This window comes from Zalophus californianus, chromosome 4, assembly GCF_009762305.2.
Source record: "Zalophus californianus isolate mZalCal1 chromosome 4, mZalCal1.pri.v2, whole genome shotgun sequence".
NCBI classification, from domain to species: Eukaryota; Metazoa; Chordata; class Mammalia; order Carnivora; family Otariidae; genus Zalophus; species Zalophus californianus.
This window is the reverse complement of record NC_045598.1, coordinates 64,220,344-64,236,859: the sequence shown is the minus strand read 5'-3', so window position 1 is coordinate 64,236,859 and position 16,516 is coordinate 64,220,344.

The following is a 16,516-nucleotide window of genomic DNA, read 5'->3' as shown; positions in this document are numbered from 1 at the left end:
ATTTCGTTCTTTCTTTGTCTTTACTATGAACCACATATTGTCAGCTCTTCCACTGGCAAACAAGCTTTATGAGAACAGTGTGCCATGTCTGTTTTTTTCAATGTTGTAGCTGCAGGTGTTTGCCATGTGGTAGGAACTCCATCCATCTTTATTAAATTAAAATTGGTCATCTAGCTCTGTTGATTCTACTTTCAAAATGCCTCTTGAATACAACTTCCCTTTTCATTCTCATTGTTTTTTCTCTAGCTTGATTCTTATTACTTGAAAAGCAGGGAAGGGTAGCGGTTAAAGATGCAGATTGAAGAGAAAGACTTTTTGGGTTTGAATCCTAGTCTCAACATTTGCTAGCCGTAGAAACCTAAGCAAATTATTGAACAACTGAATACTTAAGTTTATACATCTGTAAAATGGAGTTAATAATAGCATCTGCCTTATAAGGCTGTTATAAACACTAATACACATAAGGAGGTAAGCAATTAGCATATGTGCATAATAAGCATGATGTGTTAGCTATTACTACCTTTCTCATAAACTATTATTGTAGCCTCCTATCTCTAGTATCTTTACTGCTGTCTTTCTAAAACATAAATTTGATCATATTACTTTGCTACTTTTTAAAAAAATTATAATGGCTGTAAACTGATCATAGGATGAAATTTAGCACTCAGCATTGAGTATAAGGTTCTTCACAATATAGCACCATTTCCCACCACTCAGAAACATACTCCTGTGTTCCAGTTGCTTGGGCTACTCATCCTTCCTCAAAAGCTAACAGCATGTCTTTCTCTTATTCTGTATTTTGGCTCATGTCCTTACCTCTGCCTGGAATGCACCTTGCTCCTTCCAGACAGCCAAGTTCTTATCCTTTCTCCCATCTCTGAACACCCAGTTCTAATGTTGCCAACCATAACCATAATCTTCCCTGGCTCTTCCTAATAATAATTGTAGCAATACGAAAAATGATGACAGCAGTTAAACTTGAATACTTATCATATGCCAGACACAGTGCTAAACACTTCACATTTATTAGCTCACTTAATTTTTTTAATGACTCTAGAAGACAGGGCTAATGTAATTCCATATACACATGGAAAAACTAGGGTTAGGAGAAGTTAGCTAGAATTAACAATTTCTCTGTACTCCAGTAGGACTTTAAAGATTTTTATTTCTTTATTTGAGAGAGAAGAGAGAGCACAAGCAGCGAGTGGGGAGGGGGAGGAATAAGCGGACTCCACACTGAGCGTGGAGCCCAATGCAGGGCCTGATCTCACCACCCTGAGATCATGACCTGACCTGACATAAAGAATCAGACTCTCAACTGACTGAGCCACCCAGGCGTCCCCAGTAGGAGAGATACACCTCCATTATAGCTCCAGAACCCTGTTATACTATTAATTATTCAAGTGGCTGCTCTCTGCCTCCCTTCCTGCAGAATGAGACCCCTACAACTAAGAACGCTGTTACTCAACTTTTTATTCTTGGGGCGCACTGTGATGCCTGACACATAGTAGTTAATCAGAAAGCACTTTCTTTTGCTAGAATTTTGTCCTTAACTAAGGTGTCCAAAATCAGTTTTACACAATTTTCTCTAATTATTTCTAAGGTTTCCTTTGAATCCTTGAGCCTGGCTTAAAATGACCTCATTAGCTTTTTCCTGAGATAAATAATGATAAATCCTTTCAAAGAAGGGGTGGAGAAAACAAGAGAGAGAGCCACATGGAGACATTAAAATTTGTTTTATTTATTTGAAAATCAACTTAGATCTCAAATGATAAAAAGCTCCAACTATAAAAAGAAATAAATGTCAACCGAGCATTCATATTCATTTTGTGGTACTAACACAAAAGGAGTAAAAATGCCTTTTATTTTGATTAAATTTGTTTAGAGACCCCTTTCCTAATGATGCCCTTAAGAACTAAAGTAATTGTTGTCTTGTGTTTTCTTTAAACAATGGGATGCAGCTATAGAAGTTTACTGACATAATAACTCTACATATCTTTCACTAATGGTTACTTCTCTCTTCAAAAACAATTTATGTCTTATTTACAAAGAAGCTTTTGAAGTCACAGATGAAAAGATTAGTATTTTTTCATCAGAACTAACAGATAAAATTAGAAATGCTGTGAAAGATCTATTCATGTGAAAATTTTAGTTTTTTTTTTTTTTCCAGAATATGCTACTAAATAGAGAGAGATGTCTGGCCATGTGAATCATAACTTAACTTTATTTATTTTACTTTCCCCATGGATAGAAGCATTAGAAATACCTGTTTTAATTTTGCAAAGATTTTCTCGAAGTTATGGAAAAAACAAGAACATTGAAAATAAATTATTTTATTAATTAAGTGAAACTCAGGAAAGCAGCGGAAGTTTGCAGTGCAGTTACCAGTCAGACTACTGGAATAATTCCGCCCCCCCCCCAGCCCCCTTAGTCCTGCAATTTGATTTTTTATTGGGGTAGACAGAGAACAAACTTGTGAACTTGCTGGATCTCGGGAATAGGGCTGGCCACAGGGGAGGGAAAGAAGGATACGTTAATGACTAACGTTAGATGAGTAGTCATTAGGTATCAGATAGTGAGCTAAGGGCTTTTGCATGAACATAGGCAGTGTCTCATAAAGTAGGCATTATTATTACCTCCACTTTACATAGGACAAAACCGAAGCTTATAAGAATTATGTAACTCACCCAAGGAGACACAGCTAATGAGGACTAGCTGAGACCAAAACCTAAGCAGACCTGACTGCATTGGCTGCATTTTTAACCACTGTGCACTAATAGACTCAAGAGGCCAAAAGATATTCTAGAGGTTTTATGTTCAGTGTTAGCCTCCACAAATAATATTGTTAGGTTCAACTTAAAGAAATTCAACGAATAGAAAGTCAAGAAAGGCATTTCTAGTCAAGACTGATCCCTGTTGGTCTTGGGGACCTTGCAAAGCCTCCTCATTAGGTATGCTCCTTCCTTAGACAATAAGCAAATTACATGTACAATTAGAAAGAGTAAGGTGTACATATAGAATCACATAATTTTTTACGATAGCTGAAGAGGTCTTACTGCCAAAACCATTGTAAAGATACAGTCTTTACAATATTCTCAAAAGTCTCTGGGGGAGGTAGTTCACAGCCTCCTTAAAAAAACATTATAGTCAGAAGGGGAGACGAACCATGAGAGACGATGGACTCTGAGAAACAAACTGAGGGTTCTAGAGGGGAGGGGGGTGCGGGGATGGGTTAGCCTGGTGATGAGTATTAAAGAGGGCATGTATTGAATGGAGCACTGGGTGTTATATGCAAACAATGAATCATGGAACACTACATCAAAAACTAATGATGTAATGTATGGTGATTGACATAACAATAAAAAGTTAAAAAAATTATAGTCATGAATTTCTTTCTGATGTTGAACCTGAATCTATCAAATTGAAATTTATTTATTTTTTTAAAGATTTTTTTATTTATTTTATTTGAGAGAGAGAGAATGAGAGAGAGAAAGCACATGAGATGGGGGAGGGTCAGAGGGAGAAGCAGACTCCCTGCCGAGCAGGGAGCCCGATGAGGGATCCGATCCAGGGACTCCAGGATCATGACCTGAGCTGAAGGCAGTCGCTTAACCAACTGAGCCACCCAGGCGCCCTATCAAATTGAAATTTAAACCCTAATTTCCTTAAGTGCAAATGATGAACATTTTTTCATCTATATACATTCAAGGAAACTGTAAAAAATGCTGAGTATAATTCTGCAGGGCCATGAGAACACTTGGGCAAATTCAGAGTCATTACTGGGAAGAATTTTTAGGTTGGTGAAATATTTGCTAGGTCTGAAAGAATTTGTCAGTTGTTGATGAATCTGTCAGGGGTTGATATATCAAAGGTATAGGTTAATGATTATGCACTATGGATTACCCATGTCCCTTAACTTTTCTCATTTTCTCTTTGGCTGACTGCCCCATATAATTGCTCTGTTTATTTGTAATTGAAATCTACCATCTTGCTATTCGTTAGCTGCTGTGGTTAAAAATATTTGCTAGTAGTTAAAACAACACTTTTTTGAAAGAAAAGTATATATCATACATAGAATCATCTTTTTAAAATAGCCACTTTTTCTTACAAATAATGGACTAATTTTGCTTTCTTTGACATACCATGTCACTTTCTTCTAGATTAATTCACTGAATTTGGTCCTCTCCATTTGTCTTTTCTCACTTTGTAACAATAAAGCGGTCTGTACTTTTTACTGATACCTTTTATTTTTTTAAAATAGACTTTATTTCTTTGAAAAGCTTTAGGTTCAGAGCAAAATTGAATGGGAAGTACAGAGTTCCCATATATCCTCTGTCCCTCATCCCCTTATGCACAAACTTCTTCTCTACTGGCATTCCACACCACAGAGGTATAATTGTTACAATTGATGAACCTATATTAGCACATCCTTCTCACCCAAAGACCATAGTTTACCTTTGGGGTCACCCTTGGTGTTGTGCATTGTATAGGTTTTGGCATGTATAATGACCTGTGTCTACCACCAGTATCATACAGAATAGTTTTACTCTCCTAAAAATTCTGTGTTCTGCCTATTCATTCCTCCTTCTACCTAAACCCTGGCAACTACTGATATTTTTACAGTCTCTGTAGTTTTGTTTTTTTAAGAATGTTGTATGGTTGGAATCATATAGTGATTGTACATAGCCTTTTTAGATTGACTTTTTTTCACTTAGTAATACATATGTAAGATTCCTCTATGTCTTTTCACAATTTGACAGCTCATTTATTTTTAGCACTGAATAATAATATTTCATTGTCTGGATGTATCTCAGTTTATTTACCCATTCACCTACTGAAGGACATCTTAATTGCTTCCAAGTTTTGGCAGTTATGAACAGAGCTGCTGTAAATGTTCATGTACATATTTTTGTGTGAACATAATACCTCAACCCATTTAGGTAAATACCAAGGAGTTTAATGGCTGTGTTGTATGGTAGGAGTGTATTTAATTTTGTCAAGAAACTGCCAAACTGTCTTCCAAAGTAACTGTACCATTTTGCATTCCCACCAGCAATGAATGAGAGTTCCTGTTGCTTCACATGCTTGTCAGTATTTGGTGTTGTCAGTTTTTGGATTTTGACCATCCTAATACACATGTAGTAGTATGTCATTTTTTTTTTAAGATTTTTTATTTATTTGGCTGAGAAAGCGCACGAGCAGGGGGAGGGGCAGAGGGAGAAGGAGAAGCAGACTCCCTGCTGAACAGGGAGTTCATTGCGGGGCTCGATCCCAGGACCCTGAGATCATGACCTGAGCTGAAGGCAGATGCTTAACCTACTGAAGCACCCAGGCACCCCTTTTTTGCCCATTTTAAAATATGGTTGTTCATTTTCTTATTGTTGAGTTGTAAATGTTCTTTGTATATTTCAGATAAAAGTCCTTTATCAATGTGTCTTTTGCAAATGTTTTCTTCTATTTTATTTTTTTAATATGAAATTTTCTGTGATTTCTGTAATTATTATTTTTCCCAGTTAGTATTCTTCACTATTTAGATTTTTTTTTATTTGAGAGAGAGAGAGAGCACAAGCAGAGGGAGGGGCAGAAAGAGAGGGAGAAGCAGACTCCCCACTGAGCAGGGAGCACATTGCGGGGCTTGATCCCAGGACTCTGAGATCATGACTCAGGCCAAAGGCAGCTGCTTAACCGACTGAGCCACCCAGGTGCCCCAGTATTCTTCATTATTTAAATGTCTTTAAAACCTTATTTATTTATATATTTATTGAAAATACATTTATTGAGCACCTTTTAGGGTGTCCTGAGTCATGGGAAATACAAGATGAATAAGGCATGGTTTTTGGCCTCAAAGAGCACAGTCTGTCCACCATGAGAGACAATCTAGCAATTGCTATCACAGAGATACATGTAGGGTGTTAAGGTAGTCAAAGATACTTTTGAGTCTTCTGAAATATAGAGGGTCAAATAAATAACTACAACAAAAGCAATAATAATATCTAAGATTTATTTATTAAGCTCTTACTTTGTACCTGGCACTGTAGCCAAGAGTTTTATATACATTATTTATTTATTTATTTATTTATTTATTTATTTATTTATTTATTTCTGAGAGAGAGAGCGTGGGAATGTGGGAGGGGGAAGGGAGTGGCAGGGGGAGAGAGAGAATCCCAAGCAAACTCCTGTTGAGCGCAGAGCCCATCGCAGGGCTGGATCTCAGGACTCTGAGATCATGACCTGAGTCAAAATCAAGAGTCTGATGCTCAACCAACTGAGCCACCCAGGTGTCCGATATACATTATCATATTTAAAGTTCACAGTAACTCTGTGAGGTATGTCTACTTTAATCTCATTAAGTTCAAGATTTCTGTTCAATGAAGGACAAATGGACAAAGCTGAATAATAAGAGGGGGAGAACATATCCGAAATGTCTAAAACCAATGAAGGATTAAATACCTGTACTTTGTAAGGAACTCCTGCAGATAAAAAAGGAAAAGATAGAAAATCCACTTTTAAAATAGGCAAAGAATTTGAACAGGCAGTTTATGAAAGAGGAAATCCAAAAGGCTAATAAGACATGCTCAAAAGTACTAGTAGTCAGAGAAATGCATATTACAAGATAGGCTATCACTTTCCCCCTATAAGAATGGAAAAAAAAAATCAAGTGTGGGGGGTGTAGGAATCCTCATGCACTACTGGTGGTAGTTTAGATGGAACATCTATTTTGGAAAGAAATCTGGTCCCACTTCATCAAATTAAATATGCAGATACTTTGCCCAAGTGATTCTGCTCCTTCCTCTTTGCTCACAGAATCTTAGCTCTTTTTCTGGAAGCAATGTTACCAGCCATAAAGGACAAGTAGTGATTGATCTTTGCTAGCCCTACCAATCCTGCACCTTTTTGTTGGGTCTGGAAATGGGCATGTGTCCAAGTCCTGGAAAAGCATACTTAAGGGAAAGCCTGCTGGGAGGCTACTAAGATCGCCTTCTTGATATACAAGCATATGATATTTGGAGCTTCAACAACCATTCTGCTACCATGAGAAACAAATAAGAGTCCCAAAGGCAATATGCTGAGACAGAGGATCAGGAGGACACTTGGTCTTTGAAGAAATCATTGAGTTTGCAAACCAACCTTGAAACTATCTTTCAGTGGACTGCTTGTCTTGCCAGCTAATTGAATATGTTTTTTTTTTGTTGCTTTTGAGCAAAATCATCCTTACTGATGCAGTGCTCAAATGGTCATTGAATGAATAAATGTTGATTGTGATAATTATCACAAAACAAATTGTTTTTTGTTGGTCTCTATTTCTACAAAAGAAGATGGTAAAGAAGTAGAGGAAATGATGAATGCAGATAGCATAATACTAAAAAATATTGGCTATGAAAATAGCTACACTAGATCCTGTTTAAGACTGCCATAACAGATTACTACAAACTAGGTGGCTTAAAACAACAGAAATGTACTCTCACAGTCCTGGAGGCTGAAAATTTGAAATCAATGTTGGCAGGGCTATACTCTCCCTGAAGTCTCTTGGGTAGAGTCTTTCCTTGCCTCTTCCAGCTTCTGGTGGCTCCTAGCAATCCTCGGTGTCCTGTGGGTTGGTAGTTACATTAATCCACCATTTTACGTGACTCCGTTCTCTGTGTGAGTCTCTGCCTCTTCTTGTAAGGACACAATTATTGGATTTAGGGACCCATCCTAAAGCAGTATGACCTGTCATTTTGATTCTTATCTTGATTACATCTGCAAAGACCCTCTTTCCAAATCAGGTCACATTCTGAGGTTCCAAGCATTCATAAATTTTGGGAGGACACTATTCAATCCACTACAGATCCTAGATGTTTTGTTTTTTTCATCAATAGCAGGAGTATCTGAACTCTAAATCTTCAATTTATATAACATTCTCATGAATATCTTTATAGTCTCTCTTATTTGCATGTTAGCTGATATAAATCTATTGTGAATAATGTAATTTCTCATTGTGTCATTATTAAAAGTCAGTTCTACACTATGATATATTATTTGTGGGAAATAGTTACCTTTCTGCTGATTCTTGTTAAAGGACATTACCACTCAAAATATTACAGACACCTGAGTGTACTGAGAAGTAAACAAGCAAATAAAAATTATCACTTAAATAAAATTGACAGCACTTATTTAGCATTTATGGTGGCATGGTATTTATTAATAGACTCCATTTTTCTTCCTTTTGGTTTTTCTAGAGATGTTACTCCTTAACAACAAACATCATTACAGCATATTTATTATAGAGATATTATTCTCCCCTCTCCCCTTCCAAAGCTATATCAAATTATAGTTTGGAAAATACTTATCTGGAAATTGTAACAGAAGATTCTAATTTTGAGAAATTTGGAATTCCAATTTTTAATATCAAATTATTTCATTTATGAAATTCCTTTGAGAAAAATTCCTTTAGTGATATATTTTGTGTTGATTTCAAAATGACTTCTTTCCTTGTTCCTTCACTTGTGTTCCTTAATTTTGATCTGATAAAAATAGAACTTCAACTAGCAAAGAAGCTGGGTCTTATTTCCCTCAAGGTCAATGTTAAGTGCATTTCACAAGCTCTCCTTGGTAGATCGGCTACCAAAAGTAATAAATTTAACAGTTTCCTAATGTAAGCTTTAGACAAGGAGACTATTTAATCATTGTTTTATTTTACTTGTCTAGTGGCTTTAATTTATTAACTTAAATATTTTATTTGACTGAAATATTTGAGAGAGAGAAATGTCTGATCATTAAACTAATTTGGCTAAATCAATCAGTGAGCAGAGCATTTCCAGCACTGAGCAGCTGTTGTTACCAGATATAAAGAGAAGAGATGTGGGCGCCTGGGTGGCTCAGTTGGTTAAGTGGCTGCCTTCGGCTAGGGTCATGATCCTGGAGTTCCACATCGGGCTCTCTGCTCGGCGGTGAGTCTGCTTCTCCCTTGGACCCTCCCGGCTCTCATGCTCTCTCTCTCTATCTCATTCTCTTTCTCAAATAAATAAATAAAATCTTTAAAAAAAAAATAAAGAGGAGAGATGTTAGTTATTCCTTTAAAAACCACTAAAAGTATTCATTTTTTATGAAAATAAAAGTGATGTTTGCTCTTCATAGAAAATTAAGAAAATTGTATTTCCCATTTCTTTCTGGCAAATTCCCATTTATCCTTGAGTTCTAAGCTGTAGTTCCTCAGGAAAGCATCCCCTGATTAGGTGAGGCTGCCCTCCTATATGATGATGTCACCAGTACTTCTTTGTTGAACTTACCACAATATAATTAATTAATAACTTGTGTAATTGCCTGTTTAATATCTGCCTTCCCTGCTATTTCTAAATTCTATGAGAGTGGGGACTGTGTTTATCTTATTCCCATCTGCATCCTCAGTTCTTAGCATATTCTCTAGCACAGGGTAGATGCTCAATGAATAACCATTAGGTAAATGAATGGATAAATAGAAATAGAACATCCATAATCTCAATACCCAGGACTAGAAACTGATAACATTTTAGTAAGCTTCCTTCTTATTTTTGCTTTTTTTTTAGATGGTTAAGAAATTATTCCATATAAAATTTTCTATATTATTTTCACTTAATATTACCTAGTTTTTTTAATGATTATTTTTATTTAAGATGCTGTATAAATCCATGAGGATTTCAGAGAAGTTCAAATAATATTGAAGAATGGAGAGTAGAAGCCCTCTAAAACCCCAACCTGCCTTCTCAGGTCTCCAGGGGATAACTACTGTTTACAGTTTAAGTACTGGTAGTAGTCCTCTTGCTGCTGTAATGAATTACCACAAACTTAACAGCGTAAAACAAACAAATTTACTATCTCATAATTCTGGAACTCAGATGTGCAAAATGGGTTGGTAGAGCTGAGTTTCTTTTGGAGGTGCTAGGGGAGAATCCATTTCCTTGCCTTTTCCAGCTCCTAGAAGCTACTCATATCCTTGCCTGGTGGCTCTTCATCACTCTGACCCCTGCTTCTGTCACCACATCTTTTCTTCCCTGACACTCTTGCCCTCCTCTTATAAGTACCCCGTGATTACATTGTGCCCCCCCGAAAATTCAATATAATCTCCCTTAGTCAAGAACTTAATCACATTTGCAAAATCCCTTTTGTCCTATTAGGTAGCATATTCACAGGTTCTAAAGATTAAGACATGGACATCTTTGGGGAGCCATTATTCTGCCCTACCAAAGTAACTTCCCTGCAAGTTTCTGTAAACACACAACTCCTTCTCCTCCTCCACACCACTCCTGTGTCTTCCTAAGAGAGACCTTCCAGGATGTCCCATGTTTTATTAAAGGGTATAATTAAAATATTTATTAAATCTTCTTGGGACTTCAGAGAATTTCACAAGATGCTTATTGAATAAAAGCAATATACAATTGAATGAAAATCAATTGAACAAAAGCAATTGCACTTACAGGAAATTTTCAGCTCATGGAGAGTTGAACTCTATCAGTTAGCTTTGTACTGACAGAACCAGATTGACAAGAGATGATTATACTGCTAATGCGATATCAAGTTTTACATCACTAAAGCATTCAACATGATTTTCTGTCCAGGTCATTATGGCATTTTAATGACAACACAGGATTTCCAAAAATGAGACTGTGAAGGGCAATTGCTCTGTTCTTACATTGAAGCATTGTTATTATGAGTTAGTTCTGAAGCTAATGAGAAGGTCATGAGATGGAAATTGATTACAGCAGGAAAACAAACTATTATTAAATGGCTCACTGGAAGGAGGGAGGGAAAGTATTTGAAGCCAAACTGAAATGGAATTGAAGGTGGTCCAATATCAAAATTAGTACTAGGAAATGATACAAATACATTGGAAAGAAAAGCCTTTTCCTTTATTTTAATTGATTTTTTTCTATTTATATTTTACTAAATATCTCATTTCCTTTTTGAATTTTATCTTGCCAGGGGCGCCTGGGTGGCTCAGTCATTAAGCGTCTGCCTTCAGCTCAGGTCATGATCCCACGGTCCTGGGATCGAGCCCTGCATCGGGCTCCCTGCTCAGCGGGAAGCCTGCTTCTCCCTCTCCCACTCCCCCTGCTTGTGTTCCCTCTCTCGCTGTGTCTCTCTCTGTCAAATAAATAAAATCTTTAAAAAAAAAAAAGACTTTTATCTTGCCAAAGAAACATTTTGACTGTTAGATATGAAATGTTGTATACATCAGATCCTGTGGTGCTGATTATTGTAGGAAACAGTTTTGCCTGAAGCAATTAAACTCTACGTAGTAAAAACCACATTGCAAAATCTCTCTGCCCGGCCATGTTCTGATCCTGATTAAATGTATCCTTCCCACTCATTTTATTTTGTAACAACATTTATTTAGTAGCCACAAAAGTATTGGTAATAAGTTTATGCAAGTTAGTCTTCCAAATTGTTCTGGGTAAATATTTAAACCAGATCTCACTTGTCTAGGAATCCTAAACCTGGTCGACTTCCTGTGATCCTTATGTTTAAAAAAAAAAAAAAAAAAAGGTACTACAAAACATTTGGTTGTACAAGTTGATATCCAAAAGTCATTCTTGAAATTGTCCTCTCTCCTGCTTTCGAAATATAATCCATCATTATGTTCTGTTGGTTGTGATCTTAAAATTCTATTGAATTTCTATCATCTCCACCCTCGCTGGTCCAAGCTACCATTGCCTGGACGGTAGCCATGGCCTCCCACATCCTCTACCTGCAGCCTTTCTCATTGAAGCCAGCATGATTTTTGCCATTCTGAGGCTTTCCTCGACCTGACCCCCAAGGCTTTGAAGGGATGTGACACCTGCTTAGCAATGCAGTTTGATCTTGCAGCACTTTCTCTTTCATTCTTTGAACTGCATGCATAAGGTCATTCAAAAAGTTCCTTTAATAATCCAAGCTTCATTCTTCCATAGGTTCTGTGTAAGAGCTGGTTCCTGTCTTGAAAGCTCTTCTCTTCATCTCTGCCTCATTAACTCATTAATTTCAGCTTAGTCCATTTCCTCAGGGAAGCCTACTCTGGTTTTTCTTACAAGGCTGGTTCCCTACTAGGAATTCTCTTGTTAGACTTTTACATTTGTTTAAGTGCTTCTACTGTTAATATCTGTCTCCCCTAGATGGTAAACTCCAATGAGGAGCTCACTTTTTGCTCTCTCTCCTATTGCCTGTGACTAGCACAGTGCCTGGCACATAACTGGTGCTTAATAAATACTCACTCAGTGAATGAATAACACAATGGTGTTCTTGGTGCAGACAGGAGGAGAGAGAAAAAGGTAACAAAAAAGAAGAAACAGTAGGGGCATAGATAATAAAAAAGAGCAAGAACGAACACTGATCTAACACTACGGTCAACAGAATCAATCTGAGTTATCATTTGATTGAAGAACAATAGTAACAACATGGATAGACTCTGGTGCACTCCCTGTGAGGGTCATGCATAAAAACTTTTATTAGAGATGCCATGGTTGTGTGTGATTTTGATCTCATAATCAAATGCTTGTTTTCTCTGTTAGTTGCTAAGTTAAGTCAATTATTCACTAAATGAGTAATTGAATGTTAGTCTAAATGCAGACTCTCGTTAACAATTTTTTTAATTGAGATATAATTGACATAACATTGTTATAGTTTCAGGTGTATAGTTTTTTCCTTGTGATGAAAACTTTTAAGATCTACTCTCTTAGTAACTTTCAAATATACAATACAGTATTGTGTGTGTGTGTGTGTGTGTGTGTGTGTGTGTTTTAAAGATTTTATTTATTTACTTGACAGAGAGGGACACGGCGAGAGAGGGAGCACAGGCAGGGGGAGTGGGAGAGGGAGAAGCAGGCTTCCCACTGAGCAGGGAGCCTGATGTGGGGCTCGATCCCAGGACCCTAGGACCATGACCTGAGCCGAAGGCAGATGCTTAACAACTGAGCCACCCAGGCGCCCCCTGTGTGTGTGTTTTTAATACAATGCTGATTTTATTCCAGCTAAATAAAGCAGTGCACCAGTCGCCTGGGCAATGCTCACTCACGGGGCAAAAGCCAAGAAAGAAGGATTTTTCATGTTTTCTTTAATTATCAGTCACTACACATAGCTGTCTTGCATACCTCCTCTCAGAAAATGTGGGCTAACAAATCCTGTGCTAAGAAGGAAAGAGAAAAAGGGAAAATGGAATTCATCTAACATACTGTTGAAGGTGGTTTCTCCAATTTCTCTTCTATAAATTGCTCCATCAACACGGTCCATTCTGGATTATTTTGATATCATGACCACCTTCCCTGATTTTCATGCACAGAGTACACTCACTGGGATAAGCAGACATGTCCTTTCTGCACACAGGGCTAAAGTCTCTAGGGCATCCTGGGAATTTATACCGATCGCAGTTTGGTTTCTGTATTCTGAAGGCTGGCTAAACTCGAGTTCAGAGTCCAAAGAGGTCGCCAAGTCCCAGGCCAGGAGCAATAGCACCAAGTGCAGTGCCAAGAGCGCCATGCTCCCTCCGTGGCCACCATCAGGTTGCTGTCTGCTCCAGTGCCAGTGGGACACACAGTGTGCTCCAGGGTCCAGCAAGTGACAAGCTGGGGTGGGGTTGGGGCTCAGAATTATTAACTAGAGGGCACCTGGGTGGCTCAGTGGGTTAAGCGGCTGCCTTCGGCTCAGGTCATGATCCTGGGGTCCCTGGATTGAGTCCTGCATCGGGCTCCCTGCTCGGCAGGGGGTCTGCTTCTCCTTCTGACCATAACCCTTCTCATGAGCTCTCTCTCTCAAATAAATAAATAAAATCTTAAAAAAAGAAAGAATTATTAACTACAGTCACCATGCTGAACTTCACATTTCCAGGATCTACTTATCTTATACAGCAAGTGGAAGTTTATACCTTTTGACTGCTTTTACTCCTTTTGCCCACCCCTGCCCCCTGCCTCTGGCAACCACCAATCTGTTCTCTGTATACATGGTTAACAATTCTAACCAAATTTTAAACAATGCTATTTCACATATTAACAGATAAAAAAATTATTTCCTATGTTGAGTGGTGCTTAAAACTGTTCGTGTGTCCTACATTAGGGTATGAAGCTGGCTCTCTTCCATACTTGAAATCCAGTGATTCAATGAAAAAACAAAGAGAAATAGAAATCTACTTCTTTAACATGACAATGAGTACTCTAATCCTACAGCTAATGATAGACTTAATGGAAAAATGCTAAAACCATCCCTTTTAAAACACAAATGGAAAGAAAATCTTGCTATCAACATTATTAGTTAGTATTCAGCCATAATATAAGCTGTGAAAAAGAAATACAAGAAATAATATTGGAAAGGAAGAGACAAAAAGGTAATTTGAGGATAACATTAAAAAACTAGAAAAGCCAAAATGATTTGTCAAACAAAAGTTTTAAGTAGTTTTCATTATTAATATAATTAAATACTTCTTATTAAAATGATGGAAGAGTACTTGGACAGAAAAGATGATCTGCCTATCAGCAATAACTGATCAGAATACATAATATTATAGATATTACCTATTTATAATTATTATATATATGTATTTCCTATGCAGTGAAAAAAGAAATCCATTAAGAATAACAAATGTTAACAATAAAAAAAACCCCAAATGTTACCTATGCTTAGGACGTAGCTTGATTTAGATATCTCTGGCTTAAAGTTCTACTGAGAAATTTAAAAAAAGGAACCACAAATAAATGAGAGAGTTCCATATTCCAGAATGAAGGACTAAATATGATAAAGATATCAGCCTTTCTCAAATTTATTAATAGATTTTCTATAATCCCATTAAAATCCAAAAGTATTATCTTCTTGTAACTTGGAAAAATTATTATAAAATTCACTTGGAAAATTACCAGGCAAAATCACAAAAATCAAAGAATTTTTGTGAAAAAGTAAGTATACTAAAATGATTAACCCTAATGGCCAAATATTAAAGCATTTAAAAACAACAGTGGCTAAAATAACATGGTACTGGCCTCAAAATAGACATATATTTTAACTGAAGAGAACAGAAAGTCCAAAATACTTTACTTCTGATAAGTGTTTAATAAGAGAATTATTATGAGTCAATGGGTAAGGTAAGTGTTATGTAGAAAATCCTGTTGGGTAATGGAATACCAATTTTGATAAAAGTAGTAGATCGTTACGGCAATGGCTCCCTAGAATCATGTCTCCATTTCTACACCCTTGTTTCTCTAGCTATGGACACACTACAAAGTTTTGGGTGGTTTGTTATGCAGCAATAGATAACTCACATAACATCTCATGGCATACACTGAAATATAGTCTAGATAGTTGAATAGTTAAATATAAAATCAAAAGAAAATAAAACTTGATCTGAGACCTGCATGAACTTGTGACATTTCAGCTTGTAAGACACTCTTGGTAGTGTGCTTTCTTGGCTTTACAAGGGAAAACCTGAAATTTGACTACCTAATATTAAATACATCACAAAATACAATAGCAAAAGAAACAAAATGGAAAGAGAGACAAGAGACTGGGAAAAACAATAGCATAAAATATGGCAAGGCTTAAGGTCACTTCATAAAGGTATTCAAATTCATAACAAAGCTATGAACAGAATATTTACATCAGAGTACATAAGAGAGTTTATAGACACAAGGAAAGACATCAGATTTTGATAGCAATCAAGGAACCTGAAGTATAACAAACTAGAAGTAACATTTTGTAGCAAGGAATTTAGAGGGAAAAAATGGTATAATTTGGTGTTAGGTTGTATTTTGATGGCACTGTGAGTGTATACTTTGGAAAGCGATATTATTGATAGGCACTAACATTTTTGTACCTCTTGGCTTATCGGAAATTATCCAAATAATATAATTCAACAAATGCACAAAGGTTTGCTTTACAATATTATTTTTGTAGCAAAACTTGGAAACTTTGTATTGTCCAGTAGAGGGGCAATTACTTTGTCTCAGGCAACAATAAAGGGTGGAATTCCAAGTTACCGTTCAATTTTGAAATTATGAAGATCATGAAGCTGCATAAACATGTTTATGTAATGCTAGATAAAAATAATTTAAAATTGAATGCATATAATAAACATAATGGAACGAATACACATGATCTTATCAAATCCTCAGACTCTCTTTGAAGTAAATTTTAGCTCCATAATTATGGAAGAAACAAAAATTTAAACAATTTCTCCACGTTCAAGCTTTTAATGATAGACCCCCAAGCCTGTTCATTGCAGCATCCACCCATTTTTCCGTTTAATCCAATTAATCATCCTTTTGTGCCCAAAGGCTTGCACTTCCCGCTACATCATATTTTCAAAGAATTGGCAGCGCTATGCAAAATAGGAAATAGCTTTTAAAGTTTACGGGATCACAAGTTTTCCTCCTTCGCCTTTCAAACAACTTTTTAAACGTTATATCTGTTTTACAATAAAAAACTGAAAATGCAATTAAAGATAAAGGATCAAAGTCTTCCATCTATCCTGCCCCATCCACCCCTGGAACTTGAACTCTGTGCCAGTGCTGTTTACTAAAGGCTGGCAAAGGGCCGGCCTCAA